Source organism: Bubalus bubalis, chromosome 1 (genome assembly GCF_019923935.1).
Source record: "Bubalus bubalis isolate 160015118507 breed Murrah chromosome 1, NDDB_SH_1, whole genome shotgun sequence".
Taxonomy (NCBI): domain Eukaryota; kingdom Metazoa; phylum Chordata; class Mammalia; order Artiodactyla; family Bovidae; genus Bubalus; species Bubalus bubalis.
In genome coordinates, this window is record NC_059157.1 from 118,916,179 (window position 1) to 118,932,060 (window position 15,882).

Sequence of the window (15,882 nt, forward strand, 5' to 3'; positions counted from 1 at the left end):
GGAAGCTACAGAACTGAATTGAATGAACCCCATACTCTAGCTCATTAACAACATTTTATTATTTAGCAAATCTAGAACGAGTGCTGCAGCTAAATGAAGAAATATAAAGAATTTAATACACCTTTCTTAATTGAGCTGCACACCAGGGCCACCTTCCTTGTGGTAATATGGCACCAATAACCTCATTAGGAGAGAAGGATTGCTTATAGGACAAATCTTAGAAACTAAAACAGCAGAGGGATGTCCTTCAGGAGGACTGCCGCTGCTGCTGCTGCTGCTAAGTCGCTTCAGTCGTGTAGGCTAAATTGAGCTGTGCAATGAGCAGGGGTCAGAAGGGCCCATCTGGACCTGGGACTGATGGCAGGACAATGGACCCTGTTCCATCTGACCTCAGTCTTGGGGACAAGGTCTGGTTTCACTCTCCCAGTATTGTTTGGTCAGGAATGTAAACCCCTGTGGCTCTTGTTCTTCAGTTTGTATAAGATCTACTGGAGAGGCTTGTTAGGAATGCATGTTCCAGGGCCCTACCTTGAGATTCTAGTCCAAGAACTCTGAGCTGGGCTCCAGCCAAAGCAGGCTGTAGTAAGGTTCCTGAAGAAAGCTCACAGATGCTTTTTTTTTTTTTTCAGAAATTATAGAGAGGGTCCCAGTGACTTCACCCTAAACCCAGTTGAGTGCATGCAGGTTCCTTCAACACCATGGGTTTTCATCTTTCCAAAGAGCAGACCAAATGAACTTTGCATGGGTATGCTTCTTTAGACACAATACAGGTAATTTTCTCTCTGTCTCTCTGTCTGGTGTGGTCTGTGAGGTTGAGTAGCAGGGCAGACTGGGTTTGACTATCAGCTTGGGCATTTACTGGTTGTGTGACATTGGACAAGTCACTGTGCCCTTGGGGCTAAGGTTTCCTCCACTCAAAATGGGCACAGTCATTAGGAAGAACAAAGTATATGAACATGTTATTAGTCAAGGCATGCTATCTATTGGCAACTGCTGCCTGCTCTGTAATCTGAGAATGTTGCCCTTGAAGATGATTTGGGGAGTCTAGATAGCAAGTGGGCTCTCTTTCTGGCAGCTTTTCATGTTTTCCTTCCCTGAGTAAAAAGAACTTCAACCTCCAGATTTTGTGTAAATATTGAATTTATAGCAATGGCTTTGTGGAGTGTTCCAGTTTCCTGGGTTGATGATTAATGTGGTTTCCTCAGAATGTCTTGTGCCTTCTCCAAAGGCTTTTCCTGCTAGTCCTGTGAGCTGCACAAAAGTGAAATGTCATTTCTGCTTTTCTCTCTATTGTCATGTGGAGGTAAGAGCAGAAGCACTCTGTATTACCCTGTAGGGCAGAAGAAGCATCAGCTGAGACATACATAGGGAGGTGAAATTAGGCTTAGAAACTGGAATTCTCTATTAGGACAGCTTCCCTGATCCAAAACCTTGGCTGGCTTTTCATTGCCTATTGAGTCATGCACAGACTTCTCTGTCTGGATTTAAATGTCTTGTTGCCTGGCTTTAGCAGGCTTTGCTAATCCTGTATCCTCTTCGTAAGTAACTTGCATCACAAAAGTGATGAGCACTCTTCAATCTGGACTTTCAATCCAGATGCTGTTCTGCAAAGCATCAGTCTGCAAAACCTCTCCAGTGGTCTATCTTGTCATTATAGCAAATTCAAAATACCCTCATGGATACCTATCATCTTGCCCTTAACTTCATTGCTCTTCCCATCTATCTGTTTGTGGAAGCATGATCTGGTCTTAGGGAATGAAGACTGGCTTGGAAGACTTGAAATCTCTTTCTTCTATCATCTGATCTTGCACTAGGACCCACTGCTTTGAACTATCTAGATATTAATAGTTATAAAACCTCTTTTCCAGTTCTTACAGCTCATACTATTTCTTCTTCCTCCAAATCAACAATGAGCTCTAACTTTATAGCTCATGGGCCTGGTTGGGTCTTACTTGTGGAGGAGAACGGTTTGTGACCAGCACATGTGGTGCAATTAGAGTTTTTTTGATAGCATGAGACAAGTATAAATCCATGATGTGTAATGTCAAGTAAGTCCATACATAGTATGCTTTCATTAGGAAAAATACACCCTCTAGAACAAGCAGAGTTATTACCCTGATCAGCTTTGCACTGATTGAAACATACCTGGGGTGCTTCTTATGTTGTGGTATGTGTATTACATACACATGTATGAGCTGTCAAAGACATTACCTTAAAATCTCCCATTACTACTATGTTTCTATCAAAATTTCCTCCTGAATTTCTGAGAATTCTGCTTTATTTATTTATTTTTTTTAGTTCTATATTGGTGACTCAGACAGTAGAGAATCTGCCTGCAAAGCAGGAGACCAGGGTTCTATCTCTGGGTTACAAAAATTCCCTGGAGGACGGCATGGCAACCCACTTCTGTATTCTTGCCTGGAGAAACCCATGGCCAGAAGAGCCTGGCAGGCTACAATCCATGGCTACAAAACAAAGAGCTGGAAACAACTCAGCGACTAACACACATCTGACATATAATGATTCATGACAGTTATATTTTCTTTATGCTTACTTTGTTAATATTTATCTAAATTTCATTTAAGCTTTTCACATTAAATTCTACTTGGATATAAACATTTTATCCTGATTTCTTTATAGATTGTTTGTATGTATGATGTATTTGCTAGCTTATCTTTCTTTAATCTGATACTTCATTTTAGGTATATATCTTGGGATAGCATATTGATAGGTTTGATTTTTCAAATATGAGTTTATTATCATAGTTACTCTGTTAGTTTTTATTTGAAATAAGTTAAATTGTTTATGCTTTCTGTTGTTGTTTTTTTTTTGAAGAGTTCTTTCTTGCTCTTTAAATTTATTTTCTGCTATGGCGTTTATATCTGCCTTCTTTCTCTTTTTTTGTTTGTTGCTTCTGTGTGTATGTGTTAGTTGCTGGAATGTATAGGTCTTATTTCAAAATTCCACTTGGATTGCACTGAAAAATTTGAAAGGGCCTATATTTTCTGAATCAATAATTTAAAAAAACACTAGCTATCAACTCTTTTCTATGTAATGTTAGGAAATAAACACACTTTTGTTCTCCCCTTCCCTATTTTATTCAGTTCCATGTTCTATTTATTTAATCTTGGATTTTAGACCCAGATAGTACTCTCCCCCACCCCTGCCCAATGTTTGGTTTGCAAACATACAGAAAAGTTGAGAGGATGCTACATGAACACCCATATACCCAGCATCATACTTTCTTTGATTGCCATCATACTTTGTTTGATTTGCTATGTATGTATCCATTCTTCTGTCCATTTATCAACCCATTTTTTTTAAAAATGCATTTCAAAGTAAATTGAAGATATCAGAACACTTTGCTCAAAATATTTCAGCATGAGCATTATTAACTGGAATTTAATATTGCTTGCAGTCTTTTTACCCTTTTGAGGTAAAGTTTGCAAACAGTGAAATACACAAATCTTAAATGTATTTTCATTGAATTTTGACAAATATATACCAGATATTATTTTTTTTTAATTAGAGGATAATTATTTTACAATATTGTTATGGCTTTTGCCATACATCAAGATAAATCAGCCACAGGTATACCAGATGTTATTCTTAACATTATTTTCTCATTCAATAATTATTATTTTGTATTTTAAAAACTCTTTTACAATCATGTTTTAACATTATTTTATGTGATATACTTAAATGGTTTTAGTAATCACCATGAGTTCCATTTCATCAGAACTTCTCCATTCTTTATTTTGATTAATCTCAGTTGGCTGGAGTGTAACTTAAGTACGTTTTTTCAAGAAGGATGTGAGTGACTTACTTTAAGAGTCTCTGAGTAGCTAGAAATCTTCTTATAGTTCCTTCAGACATGAATGACAACTTGGATGAGCTTACAAGTCTTAACTGGCAAACTTTTGCACCCAAAACTATAGATATTTCTCTATTGTCATTTGATCTTTAATGTTGCAGGGCTATCTGAGGCCTGGATAATTGTAAAATTCTTCTATTGTTCCTGAACTTGAATGTATCTAGTAATTGAAATCTTTGAGGTAATTTGCCAGGTACTCAGTGGGACCTTTTGATCTGCAAATATTCAGTATTCCAATTATGACAGACGTTGGTAATGTTTCCCCTAAAGGCACATTTCCCTTCTTAGCAACCTAATTCTTGATTTTCATATGCACATAGCTATTTGGAATAAAACCCATATTTCTTAGACTCTCTTGAAATTTAATGTTTATAAACTTCATTTCTGTCCCAGGCAGCTGACTCTGACCCTTATGGTTGTATCAGCTCAGGAAAGTTTTATTCTTTTATAGTTTTTTGTTATTTTGTTTTATTTATTCTGTTCTCTTTTGTTTTTCCCAGCAACATCTCTTATCTATATTTTCTGTCTTATCAGTTCTTTTAATCCAAATTATCTTTTCTCTTATTTCAATCACTTTGTCTTTTTTCTCCATACCCCATGACAGAGTTTCTCTTCTGTACCACTGATTTTGACTTTTTTGCTATGTCCAGTCTACTCTTTATTGTTTTTAATGAAAAATTTAATTATCTGTTGCTTTCTAAGTTTCCTTAACTTGCCTGTAAATCTCTGCCTTCTCTGGGCAGCAGCCTTTTCATCATTGCCTCTGGCCCTCCAAGCTTCACAGCTGAAATAGGGATGGCAGTCAGGTTTGGGGGGCCTGGCCTCAGTCTCTATGCCACTTACTTCCTGGATCCGTGGACTTCACAAGTCAGAGCAGTGAGATGGCCTTTAGCGTCTCCCTTTCTCTGGTCCCAGCAGCACCAGGTTGAACAGGATGGCCCCAGGCTTTCTACTTGTGGAAGGCACACTTTCCTGTGCTTGTCCTCCCTGCCAGCAAAGTTTTTTCTTTGTTTCTTCTTCTCTGGGTCCTTTCACAGGAGATCTGGTATACAAGAATGTAAGCAATTAATTCCAATTTTTTTTTTACCCAGGAGTCTGTAAAAGACATTCTTTAACATTTTTAATATTGTAAGAACATTACATTATATGCTGTACATTTATTTAAAACTCCCTAGCTGTCCAGTGGTTATAACTGTGTTTCCAATGCAGGGGGCATGGGTTCAATCCCTGGTCAGAGAACTCTGATTCCACATGCCCCATTGTGCACCCAATAAATAAAATGACTTTTATAAAAAAAAATTAACCCTAGTCTTTGTAGGCAGAGGAATAGAGATGTAAGAGAACTGGAGTCCCCAACTCAGTCGCTCATAAACCATGTGATCCGGGTCATATGCTCTTCAGTTTACTTATCTGTAAAAGAAGAGTAATACTTTGGATTGAATGAGATGAAATACAATATTTGAAAGCCTATTTAAGTTCTTAAAAGATAAAAAAAAAAAAAACACGTAAAAAATGGCAGCTATTCTTTTGTTGTTCTTTCTCTTTTTTGCTTCTCATGGGTTGGGTCCACGGTATGGAAGATTTTCTGTAAATCTTTGTCGGTTAGTTATTTGGAATGAATGTCCAGAAAATGCTGAAGAATATCTGAGGAGACAAAAGGGAGTGACAGAGAAATTAAACATATTATTACTGCCTTCTTTGGTATTTATAAGATTTCTTCTGTTTTGTGGTATTATCTGTCTAGAAAGTGCCAAAATTTTATATTCCATGTTAAAATTTTTTCTCTGATCTCTCCTTCTAACCTTCACTATCCACTTTCTCAACATTCAAATATTTTTATAAAAAAGTGTTCTTTTAAAGACTTTTAAAAAGAAATGTAATCATCTGCTGCTCAGTGTCACTTTTCAGGTTGTCCCTTGGTACTTTCTGGAGGCTGAAAAATATGTTTAATTTCCAAATCTTCTTGGAAGTCACCCAGTAGATTCAGGCATGGAGGGCACGGTCAGAGTACAGGGTGTGCAAGGAGAACATACTGCGAGCTGGCCAGTATCATTTATTATAGGCAGTCTAGCAGGTGCGTAAATAACTCCTCCTGGGAGGTTTTTCCGCTCAGCTTCCCAAAATGGCTGCATTTCAACACCCAGCAGTGACGCTGTATTCTCAGAATTGGATTAGCTAAGCACTCGGCAAGGTAAAAGTCACTAGAATGATCCAAAGGAAAGCTTTGCTCCTATATCAGCAGTATTCATTAGTATGAAACAGGCTTTCGTTTATTACAAATGGTAGGATTCACCAGCTAATTGAAAAATCTAGTTCTTTAAAGTGCCGATGTACATTTCATGTTATACAGTTTAAGTCTATGTACGTCATGTCTGAGCCCTTACTAAATTTCAGACCCTAGGCTAGGTGCTATGGAGGGCCATGAGATGAGTGTGACTTAACCTCAGCTTTGGGAGTTCACGTATTTGTTGGGGGACAGGGGCAAATGTATCATCTCATCACAGAACAGACTGAGGAATTAGAAATGCAAGCAAAATGCTGTTGGGTTAGAAAGGAAAACTTGGAGTTGCCTCTTGGTAGAGAAGAATTAAAACTAGGCATTCTTGCATTCATTTTTTTACACAGACAATTATTGAATGCCAAATTAGTTTCATTCCCTATATCATGAACACTCAGGAGAGGGCCAATTTTACTTGTTTAATTATTTACAGAAGAATAAAGTTCAACAGGTAGTAAAGGGAAGGGAGGGCATTCCAGGGAGTAGGAGTTTAGCTGGGGCCTTGAGGCTACAGGGTGTGCCCAAGAGATGGGAAGGAGTCAGGTGTGGCCCTGACCCAGGATCTGCAGATGGGAGTCGGGGAGGAGAGGCTGTAGTGAAGGTAAGGTGGAAGATAGATCGGAGTGAAACTGCAGAGGGTCCTGAAAGCGCAGCAAAGGAACAAGTTCATATTTAAACCACATTTTTAAAAATTGAGTCATTCTAGGATTACTGAGATTGCTCCCATTTTGGAAGTGCACTATCTTGGAATCAGACCACATTTTGAGCTGTGCCATTCATCAGATGGCACAGAGTTATGCAAGAGAACACACTGGTCGTGGCTAATACCCTCTTCTAAAACCACAAGAGATCACTCTATACATAGAAATCACCAGATGGTCAATACTGAAATCAGATTGATTATATTCTTTGCAGCCAAAGATGGAGAGGCTCTATACTGACAGCAAAAACAAGACCTGGAGCTGACTGTGGCTCAGATCATGAACTCCTTATTGCCAAATTCAGACTTAAATTGAAGAAAGTAGGGAAAACCATTAGACCATTCAGGTATGACCTAAATCAAATCCCTCATGATTATATAGTGGAGGTGATGAATAGATTCAAGGGCCTAGATCTGATAGATAGAGTGCCTGATGAACTATGGACTGAGGTTCCTGACATTGTACAGGAGACAGGGATCAAGACCATCCCCATGGAAAAGAAATGCAAAAAAGCAAAATGCTGTCTGGGGAGGCCTCATAAATAGCTGTGAAAAGAAGAGAAGCGAAAAGCAAAGGAGAAAAGGAAAGATATAAGCATCTGAATGCAGAGTTCCAAAGAATAGCAAGAAGAGATAAGAAAGCCTTCCTCAGCGATCAATGCAAAGAAATAGAGGAAAACAACAGAATGGGAAAGACAAGAGATCTCTTCAAGAAAATTAGAGATACCAAGGGGACATTTCATGCAAAGATGGGCTCGATAAAGGACAGAAATGGTATGGACCTAACAGAAGCAGAAGATATTAAGAAGAGGTGGCAAGAATACACAGACGAACTGTACAAAAAAGATCTTCACGACCCAGATAATCACGATGGTGTGATCACTGACCTAGAGCCAGACATCCTGGAATGTGAAGTCAAGTGGGCCTTAGAAAGCATCACTATGAACAAAGCTAGTGGAGGTGATAGAATTCCAGTTGAGCTATTTCAAATCCTGGAAGATGATGCTGTGAAAGTGTTGCACTCAATATGCCAGCAAATTTGGAAAACTCAGCAGTGGCCACAGGACTGGAAAAGGTCAGTTTTCATTCCAATCCCAAAGAAAGGCAATGCCAAGGAATGCTCAAACTACCACACAATTGCACTCATCTCACATGCTAGTAAAGTAATGCTCAAAATTCTCCAAGCCAGGCTTCAGCAATTCGTGAATCATGAACTTCCAGATGTTCAAGCTGGTTTTAGAAAAGGCAGAGGAACCAGAGATCAAATTGCCAACATCCACCGGATCATTGAAAAGGCAAGAGAGTTCCAGAAAAACATCTATTTCTGCTTTCTTGACTATGCCAAAGCCTTTGACTGTGTGGATCACAATAAACTGTGGAAAATTCTGAAAGAGATGGGAATAGCAGACCACCTGACCTGCCTCTTGAGAAACCTATATGCAGGTCAGGAAGCAACAGTTAGAACTGGACATGGAACAACAGACTGGTTCCAAATAGGAAAAGGAGTACGTCAAGGTTGTATATTGTCACCCTGCTTATTTAACTTATATGCAGAGTACATCATGAGAAACACTGGGCTGGAAGAAGCACAAGCTGGAATCAAGATTTCCGGAAGAAATATCAATAACCTCAGATATGCAGATGACACCACCCTTATGGCAGAAAGTGAAGAGAAACTAAAAAGCCTCTAGATGAAAGTGAAAGAGGAGAGTGAAAAAGTTGGCTTAAAGCTCAACATTCAGAAAACAAAGATCATGGCATCTGGTCCCATCACTTCATGGGAAATAGACAGGGAAACAGTGGAGACAGTGTCAGACTTTATTTTTTTTTTGGCTCCAAAATCACTGCAGATGGTGACTGCAGCCATGAAATTAAAAGATGCTTACTCCTTGGAAGGAAAGTTATGACCAACCTAGATAGCATATTCAAAAGCAGAGACATTACTTTGCCAACAAAGGTCCGTCTAGTCAAGGCTATGGGTTTTTCCTGTGGTCATGTATGGATATGAGAGTTGAACTGTGAAGAAAGCTGAGTGCCAAAGAATTGATACTTTTGAACTGTGGTGTTGGAGAAGACTCTTGAGAGTCCCTTGGACTGCAAGGAGATCCAACCAGTCCATCCTAAAGGAGATCAGCCCTGGGTGTTCATTGGAAGGACTGATGCTAAAGCTGAAACTCCAATACTTTGGCCACCTCATGCAAAGAGTTGACTCATTGGAAAAGACTCTGATGCTGGGAGGGATTGGGGCAGGAGGAGAAGGGGATGACTGATGATGAGATGGCTGGATGGCATCACCGACTTGATGGACAAGAGTTTGGGTGAACTCCGGGAGCTGGTGATGGACAGGGAGGCCTGGCGTGCTGCAGTTCATGGGGTCACAAATAGTCACACGGCTGAGCGACTGAACTGAACAACTAGGGTTAGTTCTCTTTCCCTCTCTTCCTTTCCTCTTTCTCCTTTCCCATTCCCAGAGGAAGGTTTTGATGGAAAACACATTTCAGTAAGATCACTGAATCCTCAAGCTTTATTCCTCAGTTTTTTCCTCATTTTTACCCCAGTGGTCCTCAGACCCAAGCACTCATCAGAATTACCTGCAGGATGTGTTAAACCACAAGTTGCTGGTCTCACCCCAGAGTTTCTGATTCAGCAGTTCCTGGGTGGGGCCTGAGAACTCACATTTTAACACATCCCCAGATGCTGTGGTATGGGAAGCACACTGCGAAGACCTTGACTTTATCTTGTTTTGCCCTGGCGTAGACTTTGTTGGTCGCTTAAGCAAGAGTTTCTCCCTCATCCCTGCTGACAGAGCCCTGTGTTGTTCTGGGAGCATAGAAACATTCTTTGATTTCACTGTCAGGTTTCTACCTCTGTGCCAGAAGATAATGATGAATTATCTAAACCAGTGATGCTAACCTCAGTTCCATTGGCCATTGATTGACCTGAATGTACATAGAGTGTCTCAAGAGATGTAAAGGTGAATCAACTGACAACCACCTCATGAAGAGAAGGGCTTCTGCCTCTTGCACCTTCTTTCTGAATGTGGACATACTGTTGCAGTTATACTAGCCATCTTGGGACCAAGGGACGACAAGCATGGGGAAGAGAACCAACATGGCAAGGATGTTAGGCAGAGATACAGGAAGAACCTGAATTCCAAAGGCATCACTGAGCTGCATGCCCTGCGCTACCTACCTCAACTTCTTCTATGAGAAAAATATACATTAATTTTTTTGAAGCTGCCATAATCCATTCTTTTGTTACTGTCAGCCAAACACACTCATGACTGATACAACATGTTCTAGTTCTCTGATGTGGGTGGTATAGTTAATATTGACTTCACTTTGTAGATGAAGACACTGGAGGTTCAAACAATGAAGATGACATAGTATATAGAGGTAGAGCTTAGATTCCAACTCAGTCTTCCCAGTTAAAAGTTCTTGGCACTTTCCCACTGGCCTATAACTCAGCCATTCTAATGATTTCTTCCTATTAATATAAACTAAATAAATTCTATTTTCCCTTCTATTAAGGAAGAAGAAATTAATAAGTACTTACCTGTATGAGCTTTACTTGTGCCTCTGCTCTCAGCCATCTGGCTGTGATTAATTAATTATTTAAATAATTAATTCCTCCTCTATTTACATGTGTATGTAGTATATATAACCTTTGATCTTTAATTGATCTTTTTTTTGTAATGGGAAACCTTATATTTGTTCAGATTTTGTTCCTTACAGAAAGAAGCAGTTCAAATTAACTTTGTGTCCTGACTTTTAGACATAGGCTTCAGTTATACTTCTACATTTTTGGAGACCTTGAGTTTCTAATCAAAAACCATTATGGATCAACACTAGTAATCTTCCAGAAAGCACAGTTGGATCCAGACTACTGTGTTAACCAGTCGCGTCTCTGACTTTGATATATCTTCTTAGCCCACCCACCCATTCATCATCCTTGGGCTCTCCCAGCTCTGCTACCCCAAGCTGTCAAGCTTAGTGCAGATGTATTGAAGAAACCAGTCCCCCAGTCACTCTAATACATATGTCTGTTCCTTCACTGCTTGTTAGGACAATGGGCCCCAAGTCCTCTGAACCCCTAGGGAAGACTGAAATTCCATTTATTACTAGCCCTTAGGTTAGAGCTTGGTATTTATCAATGGAGCTTAAATTAACTTCCATCACTAACAATATTTCCTCTAGTATATGAAGAAATAATATTATTTAGCTCAGTAAAATTACTTTAAGAAATTCATTCATTTGGCAAATTTTTATTGAGTGTTATGTGTGCTACAGTGCTATCAATACCATCCATTTACAGGGTCACTTATCCACAGTTTATAAAAGCATTTTCAGAGTATTAGAGGCTAGGGACTGAGTTACAATGGAGAGCAAAGTCAGTGCATATTGATAAAATATACTTACGGTACTGTTCACTTATTGTATTGTTCATAGAAGTATTTGTTCATACAATTACGAGAACATGCACACTGTGGTTTACTTTTTTATTACTATTATAAGGTAACATCATTACGTTTATATGTGCATGCGTGCTAAGTTGCTTCAGTCGTGTCCGACTCTGTGACCCTGTGGACTGCATATAGTCTGCCAGGCTCCTCTGTCCATGGGGTTCTCCAGGCAAGAATCCTGGAGTGGGTTGCCATGCCCTTCTCTGGGGGATCTTCCTGACCCAGGGATCGAACCTGCATCTCTTTCGTCTAACCTTCATTGGCAGGCGAGTTCTTTACCACTAGCATCACCTGGGAAGCCCATGTTTATGCATACATATATGCTATTACTTGCAGCTTATTCCTATTTTCTGGTTGGAGATTTTTACTCACCTCTTATCATTTTCTTAGTGCTATTATCAATAACAATGTAAGGAATCAATTTGATGCTGTCTTCTTATCTATTAAGGAAGAAGGGATTGATATGTCTCTTATCTGTTCTGAGCTTTACTTGTATTTCTGCTATCAGCCATCTGGCTTCTGATTGCTATTAATTAGCTAATTAATAATCCTAATCAAAATTTGCTGAGTGGAGTCCACCTAAGTTTGCCACTTTTGGAGTATGGAGAGATGGATAAGCTTAGGACTCTGTGAGAAGAGTCTCATCAAACAGTAAAAGAGAGAAAGTGTGCAAATATAACTGATAGATAACAAAAAAATCAGGTGATAAACATTACAGGAAAAGAGCAAATAGGAGACCAAAGGTGAAAGAGAGGCAGGATAATCAAAGAAGGCTTCATAGTGGTGGTGGTGGTGGTGGTGGCGAGGTCTATGTTCTGGAAAGCTAAGGATATAGCAGGATTGGGGTATTTTGACTGAAATAGAGACTACGAGCTAAAATGTGGAGAAAACTCTCTTTTCTCTGTGCCTGAGAAGGCAACAAGCCCATCTATGTGATGGGGGTAATACATCTTATTACAACAATAGGAAAGGACTGCCCCAGATACTGAGATTTGTCTGGAAAAGCTCCTGTACCAAACGGCCCCCTTGCAGAGGCTCGACCGTCTTCTGTGTAGAGGTTTGGGTGACATGGTTTGCACGTTTGTTGGAAAGGGAGGACCCTCATGGTTGTCAAGAGTGGAGTGAAGCCAGATTAGCCGACACTTGGAGAGGGGAAGGTAAATTCTTGGCTCAGGAAGCTTTATGTAATAATTTATATAATGCTGTTCCTTTTGAGATAGTACAAAAGAATGCCAGGAGGAGGAGGGGTGGTCAGACAGCAAAACAGTACTGTACTCAATACTTCCAGCCAGCCCCTTTGAGTTATGTACAGTGTGCGCCCCACTCCAAGTTATGAGCAGCTGAACTGAATTAAAAAACAGTCCCTCCTTTGCTGCGACCTGGCCTGCCAAATTCTCAGCTGGCGTGAGTTTTTATAGCTACGTTATAAACCCCCCAAAAGTGAGGCATATAATGGAAACATTGACATAACTTGAACTCCACGGAGTGGCTTGTGCCACTCTAATTATCCTTACGTTCCATTGGCCCATTTCTCCTCCTCCACAGGCAGAACCTGCTGCAGAGGCGCTGCCTACCGGTCCAAGGGGCTGGAGGGTTGAAGCTAGGCTTTGCTGGGGATAATGAGACAGTGTCTGCTGGTGGGAAGCCCCTTGTTCCATACATATTAACCCCTCCCTTTTCCCTTCCTTCCCTTGTTCTTCCCCTGCACCGCCTCCCTCAACAGCCCCCCTCCAAAAAAAAAAAAAAAGGCAGAACAGTTCAGTTGGTTGTAAAAATTAATGAGTTCAGATACAGACTTGCCTTATTCCGGTCCAGCTGCGTAACCAGGGCGATTCCGACCAGCATTCTAGACGCTGACATCAGCTCCACACCCCGGTACAATGCTGCTCTGTTTGATCTCAGAAACAGATCAGGCTCCTGGGCTTTATACATCCTGCTTCCTCCCTTCTAGACTCATTTTATTACCCACCGGGAGAGCTCATCTCACTGCTCTCCCCCTGGGCAGCTAATACCAGAGGATCAGGCCCTACAGCTGACTCTTCTTTTACCAGCTGGACACTTTGATCCAGCCTTCCTGGTCTGCTTGGAAGAGCCCCACCCCCACCAGGCGTTGACAACTGGTGGAGGACGAGAGTAATAATGATTTCATCACCTTCTCTTTGCACAGGACTTCACGATTTTCCATGCACTTCCACAATCTTGTCAATATGGCCCAGAACCACCCTGGGAAATGGAGGTGGGACACCCTTTTTAAAGATGAAGTCTGGGGTGGGGGCTCACGAGTGGTGAGAGCAGGAACTGATCCCAGAGTGCTTGACTCCTATTCTTGACCCGTTGCTTGGACTCAATGTGCTCACCGCTTGGAGCATATACTGGGCAAGGTGGATTGAGTTTCCATTGGTAAACGAAGTTGGAAGAAAGCTCTTTGGACCCCCTTTTCTCTGCTAAGCTAAAGGAGAGGGACAGTGACAAATCCACCTTCAGTTCAGTTCAGTTCAGTTGCTCAGTCGTGTCTGATCCTTTGCGACCCCATGAATCGCAGCACGCCAGGCCTCCCTGTCCATCACCAACTCCCGGAGTTCACCCAGACTCATGTGCATCGAGTTGGTGATGCCATCCAGCCATCTCATCCTCTGTCGTCCCCTTCTCCTCTTGCCCCCAATCCCTCCCAGCATCAGGGTCTTTTCCAATGAGTCAGTTCTTCACATCAGGTGGCCAAAGTATTGGAGTTTCAGCTTCAGCATCAGTCCTTCCAATGAACACCCAGGGCTGATCTCCTTTAGGATGGACTGGTTGGATCTCCTTGCAGTCCAAGAGACTCTCAAGAGTCTTCTCCAACACCACAGTTCAAAAGCATCAATTCTTCGGCACTCAGCTTTCTTCACAGTTCAACTCTCACATCCATACATAACCACTGGAAAAACCATAGCCTTGACTAGACAGACCTTTGTTGGCAAAGTAACGTCTCTGCTTTTGAATATGCTATCTAGGTTGGTCATAACTTTCCTTCCAAGGAGTAAGCGTCTTTTAATTTCATGGCTGCAATCACCATCTGCAGTGATTTTGGAGCCCCCCAAAATAAAGTCTGCCACTGTTTCCACTGTTTTCCCATCTATTTCCCATGAAGTGATGAGACCAGATGCCATGATCTTCGTTTTCTGAATGTTGAGCTTTAAGCCAACTTTTTCACTCTCCTCTTTCACTTTCATCAAGAGGCTTTTAGTTCCTCTTCACTTTCTGCCATAAGGGTGGTGTCATCTGGGCCCTTCCAAAATGTGTCATTAATTTGTCACAGCCCACCCCTTCTGCAGAATGCTGTACTCCCTTCCTCTGATTCAAGAATAGTTATTTCCTGGGAGAATCAGAATGATCTCTTACTTACAGTGGTTCTGGAAGCACCAACCCCAGAGATGGATAGTAAGCAGTTGAGGAGATTTCAGAAGCAGCTAAAAGGATGACCAGCCTCTTTAGAAATAAAACATAGAAGTATAAACCTTATTACAAGGGGAGTTTCTTACCAGAGTTTGGGGTAAATGTTTTAGCAAGTACAAATTTAGCAGAAAAGAGGAGTGCAGAGGTCAGCCTTGGTTTCCTGTGGCTGCCATACAAAGTACCACAGACTGTGTGCTTTAAACATCAGACAGTATTCTCTCCCAATTCTAGAGGCAAGGAGGTTGAAATCAAGGGCCATGCTCCCTGTTAGATCCTGGGTTGACACCGTCCTTAGCTTTTCTGAGCTCCTTGTGCTGGACAACAATCATTGCCTTGCGCTGAGACACCCCAGTCTCTGTCTCTCTTGTATCTGGCATTCCCCTGTCTTCACAAGGTGTTTTCCTCTTCTTACAAGGACACCAATCATACTGAATCTGGGTCCACTGTAAATTAAGATGAGACTGGAAAATACTGTGTGTGTGGGGTTCCTAACCCAATAATCGTTGAGGGTCTTTCTAGGAAGAGAGATGTAAGTTGATAACATCTACAGAGACCCTGGGCTTCCTTGGTGGCTCATCTGGTAAAGAATCTGCCTGCAATGTGGGAGACCTGAGTTCGATCCCTGGGTTGGGAAGATCCCCTGGAGAAGGGAATGCCTACTCACTCCAGTATTCTGGCTGGAGAATTCCATGGATTATGTAGTCCTGGGGGTCACAAAGAGTCAGACACGACTGAGCAACTTTCACTTCACTTCCCAGAGACCCTACTTCTAAATAAGGTCACTTTTACAGTCTTGAAATTCTCTGAGAGCATGGCTCAGAGCTCCTGACTCCCCTCCATGATTCTTCTCCCTTGTCCTAAGAATGAGCCTCAGAAAGGTTCTCCAACCTGGGCGAGGACACCACTTGGGAAACTGAGGAAACTGAGCTGATTTGCAGGTTCCCAAACCTACATTCATCCCATTACATCTTGTCTTCGGTGGACTTTGAGCATTATTGAACACTCCCCTTGATTTTTGGTGAAGGTGCTGGGAACCAAGGCCAGCAAAGCTGCTTCTCGGAACCTTCCAGGAGCTCATCGGCTGACCCAGAAACACAGCTTCGAGGTCCTCACTCTGGGTCTTGGGCTCTGTGTGC

General features: G+C 41.3%; 1 long non-coding RNA gene across 1 annotated transcript; it reads right to left on the minus strand.

Moving 5' to 3' along the window:
• Positions 1 to 3,502: 3,502 nt before the first annotated feature.
• On the minus strand, positions 3,503 to 13,397 carry LOC123333778. The gene is made up of 2 exons (XR_006551330.1): positions 13,111 to 13,397; positions 3,503 to 5,518 (listed from the first exon to the last, which is right to left on the minus strand). It is a non-coding gene; the product is annotated as an uncharacterized LOC123333778 (long non-coding RNA).
• Positions 13,398 to 15,882: the final 2,485 nt, after the last annotated feature.